This window comes from Choristoneura fumiferana, chromosome 10 (assembly GCF_025370935.1).
Source record: "Choristoneura fumiferana chromosome 10, NRCan_CFum_1, whole genome shotgun sequence".
Lineage (NCBI taxonomy): Eukaryota > Metazoa > Arthropoda > Insecta > Lepidoptera > Tortricidae > Choristoneura > Choristoneura fumiferana.
The window spans coordinates 19700810-19714191 of record NC_133481.1 but is presented as its reverse complement, the minus strand read 5'-3'; the positions used below and the strand labels follow the sequence as shown (position 1 = coordinate 19714191).

Here is a 13382-nt window from a genome sequence, read left to right as displayed (position 1 = left end):
TCGCTACATTGTATTGTATTACTCGTATTTACGATATTTTCTACTTATACGGATTAATTTTTGACGTAACGGTAGGTACATTAGCATATTGTTTGTCGACTTTACAAGTAAACGTGTTAAATAATTGATTGGACACGTATTTATTTAAAGAAATTGTCTCAGATTCGATAATTAAATCCTACTTTCCTACTAATATTACAAATGCGAAAGTTTGTGAAGATGTTTGGATGTTTGTTACTCAATCACGCAATAACAGCTAAACGGATTTACATGAAAATTGGCGTAGAGATAGACAAAGAGCTGCATTGAGACATGAGATACTTGGTATCCCGGTAATTCGTTCCCGTGGGAAAATATTTTAAGTTTAAATAAGAATAGAGGGCGCTGTCCAAGTAACGGTGACGTACCTTACCTCGCTCTAAAAATGACGTGTTAACTTCATTTGCAATCAATAGATGGCGCTGTACATATCTTCACAAACTTTCACATTTATAATATTATTATTATATATATGTATCTATGTATATATAGTATATGTAGTGTGTAGTATATTAAAGATATAATATACATAGTAGGATTTAAAAATCCTATTTATTATCTCTCAACGAATCGCCATCGCCATTCGACGATGCCACGGGGGCCTTTTTAGGTTTAATTTTGTAGGTAAGTATTATAAGTTTTTAAGTTAGGTATTTAGTTGACTTATGGTTATTTTAGTTTCGATAACCTACATAATAAAAGTTTGGCTTATTCAAAAAAAAAGATGTAAGCTAACTTAAACTTTAACCCCTTATTCATAAACGACAATCAAACCTATTTTAGTTAAAATGCCGCTAAAATTCGTTTGTCCTTATCTGTCACTTCGACATTTGTATTTGTTAGAAAGGGACAAAGCATTTGTTAGTTAACATAGGCTTGTTAAGTTTTATGAATAAGGGGGTAAGTCTTAAAGTATAGATAGTGCCACAAGAGTTTAAATGAATGATTACACACACACACAGCTACTTGAAGTACTGATTGCATAAAAGGAGAATGAATGAAATAAATGAGTGAATGTCACAATCCCGGTGTCATTACATAACATGTTCTTGTGTGCGTGACCTCAACTCTGGTGGCTTCTACCTAATTTGTTAGCACCCTATATTCTATGTGCTGTTTTCAGGCCGTGATCAAGAAGTCCCGCGTTACGTGCAAATGCCACGGGGTCTCCGGATCCTGCAGCCTCATCACCTGCTGGCAGCAGCTCGCCACCTTCCGGGAGATAGGTGAGCAGTTCCAGAACATTAGCGTCATTTTTTATAATACACTACAGACAGGACTCTCGTCAGTATAGACAACTTAGGGGGAGATAGGTGAGCAAAGTCCACTACCAGATATAGAAAATATCTTATTGAAAGTCTCACCGTTTTCGAGAAATTTCTATTTTTCACATTTTTTAAAAATGTGGGTATACCCACACAAAAGCCGAGTTTAGACTTGCAAGAAAAATCGTGCAAATTGCATTATATCGCGGCGCTCGATTGACCATTACAAGCAAATGTCATTACATATTAAGATTTTTCTTGCAAGTCTAAACTCGGCTTAGATTTTGAGCTGTGATAATTGGAATTGTTATTTTTAACCAACTTCAAAACAGAAGAGTTCTCAATTCGACTGTAATTTTTTTGCATTTATTTTATTGTTGTTGTAAGATAATTTTGAATAGTCGCGTTATCAATACTAGATGCAAAAACATTTTAAAGAAGCTCATGCAGATTTTTATTTCAATTTAGGGTCTTCTCCTGAACTTGGTCACGGTTTGACCTAACCAGTGAGAAAATAGGTATGACAACTATTTACTTACCTTAATACGTCTTATGGCAAACCTGAGGGAATTGTAAGTAATTCTAATATCATTATTTACCTTATATAATCTACTTATACTGACAAAAGAACACACTCGGTTACATAGTATGTTATTATGTTAATGTACGCCATTATCTTCTGTAGTTTATTAGTAGTGTTTGTATACATTGTTTAAAAATTATACAATTACGATGCCGCTTCGCCCGCGTGGATAAATTCAATACTTCCGTGGGAAGAAGTTCAACGTATTAGCTTTTGTGTTAAAAACATTCAAATCGGTTACATTCTGCTTTCCAACTGCAACGTAACTGTTTACTGCTGAATAAATTTCCATTGCAGTCGAAAAACTGTTCGCAAACTAAAGCTGCTACAAATAAAATACTTAAAACTACTTATGTATAAAATAAAAGAAAAAAATACATGAATAATTAAACAGGGATGTATCACGGATCAGGGATGTTCAGTGGGAGTGTAGAATGCTTCCATCGTCATTAATAAAAAAAGGAAAAATAAAGAATATTGGTAATGCTAACATGCCATTGCACTCCATGTATAAGTTAAAAAGCAACGAAGTAAAAATCTAATTTTGCAGTTAAATGTTTCATTGAAATTTAATCTGGTTCCCCAGGACTGAAATAAACCATTTTTATTACAGTCTCATCTTGAAATTATTGCTTTATCCTATCTTCATATACCTAGTGTCAAGTCAACTACCTCATTTACCAATACATTTACATTCCATTTCACACAAAAACTATCGTTCCGTAGCACGTAATTAAAATGATAGAGTAGCCCATTGTATCCTCATAGGCGAGTGCCCGCGATGGATATTAATACCTTACATGTTCTGGTGCCCTGGTAGATGAATTTCCAGTTACCGACTAAATAGTTTCCTTTGTTCGCTATAGAAGCTAAATTGTGGTGATTTGATAAAGTCGGCATTGAATTGATAGCTTACTTAGGCTGGCCTCGCCCAGCAAATGGATACCTACGTGGAATAAAACAAAGGCTCATTCTGTCCCAATACTCCCTCCAGATCGGGTTTTATGCATATAAAATCTTTTCGTGTTAAGTTAAATCGTAGCGTGATATTGAAAATATATATAAAAAACACTAATCGACACCAAAACCTCATTAATATAATTCTTTATCAGTTAGAAGTCGGTGCCTCTACACAAGGCAGCAAACACGCAGCAAATTTACTTATTTAAAAAATAGCTCAGTCCATGATCCTAACCTAAACCAATTATGATTTAAACTCACTTTCTATAGTAAAACCAGACCACCCACTAAACAAACGATCCTAAATATTCTTCCGAATTGTAAAAATACGTCCCAAGAAAACTATTTAAAAATATGCCGCGCCGTCTAATAAACCTTCCTAAGTTGTTTATAGAACCATAAATAAATTAAGTTATGCATGAACGCGACTTAATCAAGCATTTTACTTTACGATTCCTTTGCCTTTTCCTAATAGACGAATTAAAAAAATCGTCATCTGACTTTATGGTATCATGGCGGCAAACTGTTTAATACCGTTGCGACATTGACTTTAATAAAAACAGCTTAATACTTTTAATTTGGGTTTAAAGCGTATTTAAATTGGAATGACTTCTCATTTTACGATTTAATCTCTTACCCCCTTATTCATAAACGACCATTAAACCTATTTTAGTTAAAATGCCGCTAAAATTCGTTTGTCCTTATCTGTCACTTCGACATTTGTATTTGTTAGATAGGGACAAAGCATTTGTTAGTTAACATAAGCTTGTTAAGTTTTATGAATAAGGGGATTATTCTTTAGACAAGTTAATGTAGTAGTACCTATGTAGCTATAGGTAGAGTCATTCACGATGACGCGTGTCGTGGTTCAAAGTCAGAATCAAAATATCTTTATTCAATTTAGGCTATAACAAGCACCTAAAAATGACAAAAAAAATCTACCACCGGTTCGGAAAAACCTCTGTTGAGAAGAATCCGACAAGAAACTCAACGAGGTATTTTTTTTAAACAGATTTACAATTCTTATTACACTTAGTCTAATTTTGTCAAAATCACGCGTCTTTCGTTGATGGCACTAATATTTTAAAGAAAAAAAAATGGGTCTGTGGCTCAATGATATGCCATAGATTAAACAAAATTATATGTTTCATTGACTCGACGTGTAATTACGGGCTCGAAACACAAAGAGTGCCATCTCTCGGGAGGGCGCGTATATCAAACGCCTACTGATGTCAAATTAAATTACAAATTACTTAAGCAGCGTGTATACTGGCCCATGAATTTCTAACTTAAAAATATTTAACTTACGGCCACTGCCCAGCCCACTGCCCATTTCCAGGAGAATCCCCAAAAATTATTAGTCTTCATTTACTTTTTTATGAAGAAAATGCATGCAAACTTTCATTGTGGCCAGTCCTGCGAGAATTTCGGAAAAAAGTAGCTTAGGTATGTCTTATTCCGGGAATCTAGTTATTTACATAGGTACGCACTAGGTACGTACCAAATTCACCGAGTTAGGATTAGCCGAATTGTTGTTCTAGCGGCTACAATATATCTACAGTGGTAAGTCTCATAATTTTAGAATAAATGTGTCTATAAATTTCGGTGGCAGACTGATAAACTATTAAGTAAATGAATGAAGTACCTAGCAATTGCAGGATTACCAATGTTTGAGCAAAACAAACTTTTCCCAGAATATCAAATCCCAGATTATTTTTATCAAAGTAAGTATAAATTTTATAAAATGTATCTAAATTTTGGGCTCAAATAAATTAGCATGATAGAGTGAGTAGCATTATAGTTTTATTATCAACTCTGTACACCAAAAGTTTTCGAGCTTAAATTTATCGACTGAACACGTAATTTCGGTCAAAGGTAGACTAAAACAGAATTCATTATCATTAAATAGCTCTATTAACACTCCAAAAGTGATATATCGTTTAAGGCCTGTAATTATATTTTATTTCACTGCCTACTCTAATGATGGTTTTCGGAAATAAATTACTCCAGAATGTGTTGTTTAATCCGACTATTAATTAAAGGAAAAATAGAAGAGCATCGTTTGTTTGGTATGATATAGATAGAACGCCGAACGCATGTTCTAGTCTAGTAGGATCTATAATTTATGATATTTTTAAAACTTTGTACTTTATCAGTTTGTCACTCTATGCGTCTGACAACTAATATACAAAAGTTCAAACACGAAGTGATAGCGTTAACGTAGTAAAGTACCCAAATATGCATATATATTTGACCTAGACTAGACTGTACAAACCACCACGAGCTTTGCGGCGAAGGAAAACATCGTGAGGAAACCTGCACAAACCTGCGAAGCGGTTCAATGGTGCGTGCGAAGTTCCCAATCCGCACTGGGCCCGCATGGGAACTATGGCCCAAGCCCTCTTGTTCTGAGAGGAGGCCTGTGCCCAGCAGTGGGACGTATATAGGCTGGGATGAGACTGTACAAAACATATACCATTAACAGCGTCGACAGATATGATATACCTATATAGGTACCTATTGAGCGGCAAAAAATCTGGCTCTCAATGTATGCAAAAATAGGTAGGTAATTTTGTATGTAGAGTGCGCCAAATTGTGTGCCGCTAGTATAGTTTATATTGATTTAATCGGATGGTCGAATATTTTCTTGACCTAATGTAATGTTAATCTTTTGTCGAAAGTCACGCGATAGACAATATAAAATCGAGATCTTAGGATTTTACTCCTAAACATCGTCTTAGGTACAATCTGTAATTATTGACTATCAACGAACATGATAATATCTCGGAATAGCAAATGTCGCTTAATAATCGAAATCTATATGAGGGGTGCGGTTATCCCGCGCAACTCAGTTTCGACTACGAGGCACGCAGATGTTGTAAAGTGGGCGCCGGGCGGCGAGCGGATGCGGTGGCTATATTGACGTAAATCTAAAATACCTTTCATGTTCGTTACGTGCCGTTTAGGTGTTCGAGCGTTATCTCTGTTTTATGCAGTTCATTGTTTTTGGTTCTCTCTAATTTTTCCCGATTTTTCTTTCTCAAATGATCCAAAGGATGAATGATTTTTTTTACTGTGTGTCAGGATTGTAATTAATCTAACCTACCTAACCTGTAGGGTTCTACAGGATAGACCTGAAATATATCCTGAATAGTTTACAGTTTCGAAAACAAATCGTTTGTCCATTAAAACAGTTGAGCAATTAATTACCTATTTTGCAAAAATCCGCGAAAAGCCACGAATCAGCTGTAGACTTTACTCGTCTTTAGACTTTACTCGACTTTAGACTTTACTCGACCTTAGACTGAGGGCCATTAATTGATTATCCAGGCGACTACCTCCGCGACAAGTACGAGGGTGCGACGGAGGTGAAGGTGTCCCGTCGTGGCAAGCTGCGCCTGAGCGACCCGCGGTACCGCCTGCCCACCGCCCAGGACCTCGTGTACCTCGAAGACTCGCCCAACTACTGCGTGAGGAATGAATCGCTGGTGAGACCTTGATTCTAAATCCTAGGCTTAGGCTATGATCTCTTTTATATACGCAACGTCTGATATCAGCGTCAACGTTCCGATCAACGTCCCACTTAGCCCACTTAGCGTCTTTCGTTCGTCGTCGTCTAGTAAACGCCCACGCAGCGTCGACGTAACGTTCAAGTTGTGGCGCCGCGACGCCAGTGGCGTCTTTCGGACGCCAGCGTCTCGTTAACGCCCGCGCAGCGTCAACGCGGCATCCGCACAGCGTCGCTTCGACGTCAGGTGTGTCAGCGCCCCTCCCCTATTGACGCCGCGTCTCGCTGCGCGGGCGTTTACTAGACGACGACGCTCGAAAGACGCTAAGTGGGCCCGGGCCCTGAACTTAACGTACAGCGTCGGCGGTCAATACGTCCGCAACGGACGAGGACATTTCAGTTTCAATCTGGACATTTTATATATGACGCTAGACATGACTTGACGCTGCAATGGTTCGAAATAACTAAACACGCGGTGCAAACAGTTTGAATTCCGTACGACGTCAAGGCACAACATCGACGTGTGAAAAATACGACAACATCTATAGAAAAGTCTGTGATGTGAGTGTGACGCAGCGTACAACGAAAATGCGGCCGATACCATTTATATATAGGAGACCCAACAAAGTTGCGAACGCGAGCCGACGTGGCGCAATATATCGTCATTTGCTTGTTTGTAGAGAGTCGCAAAGCAAAGGACGTCTTCCGGCTGATGTAACCATTGTATTTCATAGGTAAAAGATCGTTTCCTTTCCAGGGTTCCCTGGGCACCACGGGCGTGAATGCAACCGCACTTCAGCCGGCATGGACGGCTGTTCCTCATGTGCTGTGCCGCGGCTACAACACAAAGAAGATGACCGTCAAAGAGCGCTGCGGCTGCAAGTTCCACTGGTGCTGCGCGTCGACTGCAATACTTGCGTCAAGACTGTTGAGGTGTATACCTGCAAGTGATGGAAGGCCATCAGGATATTTGTTAGAGAGATAAGCACTGGGAAGCAGGCGTAACGAAGTTGACATCGCCCTTGTGGACTTCAGTAAATCCTACCACAGCAACGTGATATTCAAACCAGCTTGAATTTACTGCAATTATTTAAATAATTTATTGAATCAGGCGTTACTTTGCTGATGTCCATATCAATGAACTAAAAGAAATTCCTTGCTCACCCGCGATCTTATGATAGCTAAGCTTATGCAAAATATGCGTGTTCATGCATTTAGTTTGGTGTACGGTTGTGTCACTCTGAAGATGAGCTCTGGTTGAGTTCGAAACGCGTCAGTGTAGTGTAGTGTGGTGGGTGATAGATGGGTTTGTGTGATTTGTGTGTGTTCTTACAGTGTGGAGGTGGAGGAACTGCATGAACACGCATATTTTGCATAAACTTAGCTATCGTAAGGTCGCGGGTGAGCAAGGAAATTCTTTTAGTTCATTGCAATTATTTAGACATGGAACAGTTTCTCTACGTATTACATTATATAGAAATGTGATTAAGTATTAATGTCTTTGAGTAGATTAAGCTGTTATATCTACTATTTAGTAAGCAGAGGAGGGAGTAGTGAGTAGAGTTTAAAATAAGTTAAAGTATTATTATAAATAAGTACTTAGATATTATTTGTAAATATATTTCTTCAAGTTATTATTACTTAACGCATCTCTTCGACTATAAATAAAATAAAATAAATACAATAGGAAAAAACGGAACCCTCATTAGAATAATTTTGTTGTTATAACTCTGTTGGCCCTGAGGGCCTACTCCGAAATTCGAAAATCGAAGTTCGTATCGTGCCGTCCCTCTCACTCTCGTATTAAATAATATAAGCGTCGGCGGGACAGTACGATACGAACATCGATTTTCGAATTTCGTAGCCCTGCTGGCCCTAATACTACGAGGTGCAAAATTCGAACTTCATATCTTGCCGTCCGGCTAACGCTTATATTACATAATTATATAATACGTGAGTGAGAGGGACGATACGATACGAACTTCTAAATTAGTAGTGTAGCTAGTTTATTCCACAATTAGCTTTATTCACATAAATTCACAATACAGAGCAGTAAAACACACACAGGGCGAAATATTGTTCGTTCGCCTGCCCGCGCCAAAGCCAACTAACTCACTGACATCTTCGCGAGCTGTCCAAAACCATAGAAAACGGCGCGCATGCAGGCGACCAGCGGTTGTAGACCGCGGCTCAGTCGGTTATGAAGCGAGCCGGGGTCTTCTCTTAGCTCTAGGCGGAGCTTCGTAACGTCAGTGTCACACGCTATAGAAGTAGCCCCCCTGTTTTCAGGATCACAGGTATGAAGCGGAAATTTAATGTCAATATTCAGTCACAATCCGTCTAAGCTTTGGATAAATCAGCTTCGGCAACGCAGTCAGAAGTTACAGTCATAAAATATTTTTGAAAGTGAATAAATTACCAGTTTTTAGCAGCACTAGTGACTTTTATATTATTTGTTTACAGTCTATTCGGAGTACTCGGGGTACTAATGACATGAACTGTTTCTAATTTGTAATATTTCCAACTATGAGGCTCATTTGTTCGACATTTTAATGTAGGTAAATTATTTAATACGACTAGTAAATAATTATAGTAAATAAATAATTGTATAGCAAGTAGGAGGACTTAATGATTGATTAGCAATTAGGTACATCATAAGTACATTTTTAAATTGCTATTTGCACTAATAACACTTTGCAAGTAAAATTATAAAACTAACCTAACCTAACCTAAGGGTTCTGCGTGATGGGCCCTGAAATAAATCCTGAAATATTTACACTTTTAGAGTTTACGAAATGAAAAATTGCGAAATGAAACAGGTTGCCAAACGTTAGTTGCGAAATGAACGGATACCAAGACTAACACAATCAGACCAAAACACGAATAATAAGAGCTTTAAATATTTTTTATTCTATTCATTTCTTTAGGTATACTTGTTTTATATAATTAAATTAATAAAAGTTTGTAATTTTTACAAATTACTTAAACATAAATGATAAAAGTTTGTTAGTGTACCTACATTTATTTTTTTTAATGTTTCTGTTTATTTTCTTCCCAACCGAAGTAAACAGCTTGATCATCAACCCTCACTTACAGAGTGATTATAATTTTCCAGTTCTTAATTAGGTACTTATTTTAAGTTGAACCTCAAAGTGATATAGCATGCTAAGTTTCCTTTTCACTAATTATTAAAGGATTAATGAATAATTTATTGCTCACTTAGTTATTATACTTATGCCTAATGCATTTCCATTGTAGTAGTGATGTAGTTTTCCGCATTTGTGAATAAAATAAACTGATAAGTACCCATAAAAACAGTCGTGTTTCATTGCTTCGTGTAGGGAACTAACAGAGAACTAGCGAAAATACAAACTGAAATATAGATGCACAGAAAAACCAGAAAAATAAGACCAGCGCTGGGAAGCAGCGCTTTTTCGATATAGGTTTTACGGGATGACCGTAAAAGTAACAAAAAATTTGGAATTGAAATAAAAAATACAAAAACATTCCAAAAAAACAATCTTAAGAGAACCAGCGTTTTCCTCAGCCGTTCAGGTTAGGTACAGAGAGGACCAATCCAAGAAATAGACATCCCTGACATTCAATGCTGAAAATAAAACTGTATTGAATAATAATTTAACCTAACATCTACATAGAACTCATCATGTAATACAGGCATTGTGAGTTAATACTGGTCATGTGCGTAAGCAGTCACCAACCAGCACAATGATCTGACACAACACGCGTGCATAAATATCTGATACGACTCGATTTCTAGGGCCGGAAGGACGTGTCAGATATTTTTGCACGCTCCGCTGTGGCAGATATTAATGCAGATGACTGTACATTACCTACCTACTCGTACATAAACGAAAGTATCCTTCCTTTCATTTATGTGTTAAGTGTAAAAATATGCACTTATTCAAAGTTTCAAAAATAAGTACCACATACTCTTATTCCGACTCAATAAGGCCATAGTAACATATTTTTGAGTGGTTCGAATAGATACTTGTTTTTGCACTTGACTGTACGAGTAGGTACTTATGTCTATTTCTTTGCACCTCTCTGTAATCTAAACGGCTGAATATTTTCAACATTGTGAGGCCCGTAGTTATATGTAGATTCAGCCAAACTCTCGGAGCGACATATAGACTCCTGCTTTTTTTTAACATCGATTTTTTTTATTATAAAAATATACGAAGGAATAGATAGGTACCTATTACTAAACTCTCTAAGAAAGACAAGAAAGAAAGAAAATCTAAATATTGTGCTATTGTTGCTGAAAATATTAACCGATTATAGTTCGTAATCAATATCGAGCAAGTATGTAAGTATTTTATTTTTGATGTGGCAACCCTTGATCGTCATCTTTGTGTCCAGCAGGGCTACTCCGAAACTCGAAACTCGAAGTTCGTGTCGTGCGGTCCCTCTCCCTCTCGTATCAAACAGTGTAAGTGTCAGAGGGACGCACGACACGAACTTCGAGTTTCGAGTTGCGGAGTAGCCCAGCAAGTCTTAGGGCCGCACTAAACCAAGAAGTGCAAAACTCGAACTTCGTATGTTGCCGTCCGCTGACGCTTAAGTCATTTAATGCGCGAGTGAAAGGAACGGTGCGATACGAACTTCGATTTGCGAGTTTCGTAGTAGCTCCGCCAGTAGGGCTACTACCAGCAGGGCTACTCCGAAACTCGTAACTCGAAGTTCGTGTCGTGCGGTCCTTTGATACTTATACTATTTAATACGAGAGCGAGAGGGACCACACGACACGAACTTCGAGTTTCGAGTTTCGGATAGCCTTGCAGGGCTTCAAGTTCAAGTAGTAGCCTACTACGAAATTCTAAAATCGAACTTCGTATCGTACCGTCCCTCTCGCTCTCGAATGAAATAATATTAGCGTCAGCGGGACGTAGACTCGGAGATGGTGACACAAACAAAATATTAGATCATTTGTACCACTATGGCGGTTCTTCGGGGTCTAATTAAGAAATGACAAAAAAGAAAATGATGGTCATAGCGCTAGCGCTGGTACCGGCGGCCAATCGCGTGGGCGTTAATCGAACGTGTCGGATAAATAACGAGTATCGAACGATTTGTTCCACAAAAATGCTTGTATTTTCCGATAGTCGATAAAAAAAGATGTAGGCGGTAGCGTAGGTGTGACTTACAGCCCGCCATACTGACGCGAATACATTAACAGAAATAGAGTTGTCAGTCAAGGAAACTGATCACAGTGGCATCCAGCGGGTAAAGCTCTTAGTAAGGCTAGCCCATATTTCTGCTTGAGCACTCTTTCGTTGAATTATAAGGGAGTGAAAACACCGTGGGTCAAGTTTAGTCATGCACATTATTTATGTCGAAGACGTGTCGTGTACTTTCTAGGTATTTCCCCTTATTTTCGGCCCTACTACAAGCGCAAAATTCAAACTTCATATCTTGGCGTCTCGCTGACGCTTATGTTATTTAATACGAGAGTAAGAGAGATAATACGATATGAACTTCGATATGATTTTTGAATTGGTAGTAGCCCCCGGGCACGAAAAATTCCAATTCTACGTAGGTTACGATTACGACTGACGACAAGATGAAAGTAAAGAGAGTACTCTTCGAAAATACTTCTTTATCCTTGGCAATATCAGTTCGGGTTGTATTCAAGAAAACCTCAGAAGAAAATCTAAAGCACTCATCCCCCTCTTTTATAAGCTTTAATATAAATTAACTGTAATCAAAGTATTGTGCAGTTACAAAATTGTTATTTGTGTGGTGAGTGGTCAAATATAATTTGCGATTCAAAATTAAATCGTTATCATTGCGTGAGTTGTAACGCATAACCTTAAAAAAAAAGAATTCGAATCCATCCGTCCGCCATCTTGAACTTTTGTACGACGATCGACGAAGTCAAGTTGATGAAACAAAAACATAGTTTGGAAAAAAAGTGAAACAGTGAATAAGGTTTTTATTAATAGAAAATACAAGTGAAAGAAACCAAAAAATTATAAACATTGTCATGGGGAAGCCATCGACGTCGCGAAAACGTGTTAGTTAAAAGTTTTCTTGGTGTTTACGTTCAACGCGTGTAGGTAAAAGTAAAAATATGATTATGCATGGTGTGTGCTTCATCGAGACAATAAGGCTGCAAACATCACATATTCTTTCTCATAACATGCTTTATTTACTACTACTATTACTAACAAGGTTTTATCATACATTTAAAAACTGCAAGGCAGCGATGCAAAAAAAAAGGGTGCTTCATTGTTATTATTTTGACCTCACTAAAACTTTGAATAGATTTCATTCTCGGCACCAAGGGTTTCACAACATCTGGCATCATTTAAAACTTAAGTGTGGCAAGTGGTGTTAATTGTTAAGTGTTTTCAAGCTCTTAGGACAGTACATAATTCACAGTTGTTATAACATTTTACCGTGTATTTCAGACTAATTCTTGTTCAAGTTCCCGATCTGACTCGTTGAGTCGCCAAATGAACGCCCCAATGACGCGAAGGAAAGGCGATAACTTGAGAAAAAAGAAATGGGCTCGAAAGAATAAGAGTATAAGAAATTTATTCGCAATTAAGGAATGAAAGCAGTAGTTCATTAGACACGATTAATTTGGATGAATGCAAAACACCCAAGAAGCGAAAATTGTCGCCAATTAAGGACCAACCACAACCCATGGGAAATTACGTAAGAATAATAACTCGTGATTGTTATCAATGATGAGGGATACAGGAACTCCTCAGAAATGTTCAACGCCTATTCACAGCTCGACCCTCTAATCAACAAAACTAACAACATATCGGAGTTAAATATTTCAAAGATTTCAAGAGTACAAAATAATAACAGTGTGGTCCAAAATTTTAACAGAGATGTTGAGAATCTTACCAAAGAAATAAATAGAGATTCGTACCTCACTATAGATTTAACCACAGAAAGTATACAAAACAAGCTGAAAACACTGTAATAGGTAAGGATTTCTTCATCATTAATTAATTTAAAATAATATTTAAGTGGTTTGTTAGTAAAAATGTTT

At 37.6% G+C, this 13382-nt stretch overlaps 1 protein-coding gene and 1 pseudogene across 1 annotated transcript in view; both read left to right on the top strand.

Moving 5' to 3' along the window:
* LOC141432267 (apoptosis-resistant E3 ubiquitin protein ligase 1) overlaps nt 1-13382 on the top strand; it is a 73350-nt gene that overhangs the window by 19116 nt on the left and 40852 nt on the right. The gene's annotated exons all lie outside the window — the stretch shown is intronic.
* On the top strand, nt 1104-7533 carry LOC141431660 (protein Wnt-5b-like; annotated as a pseudogene).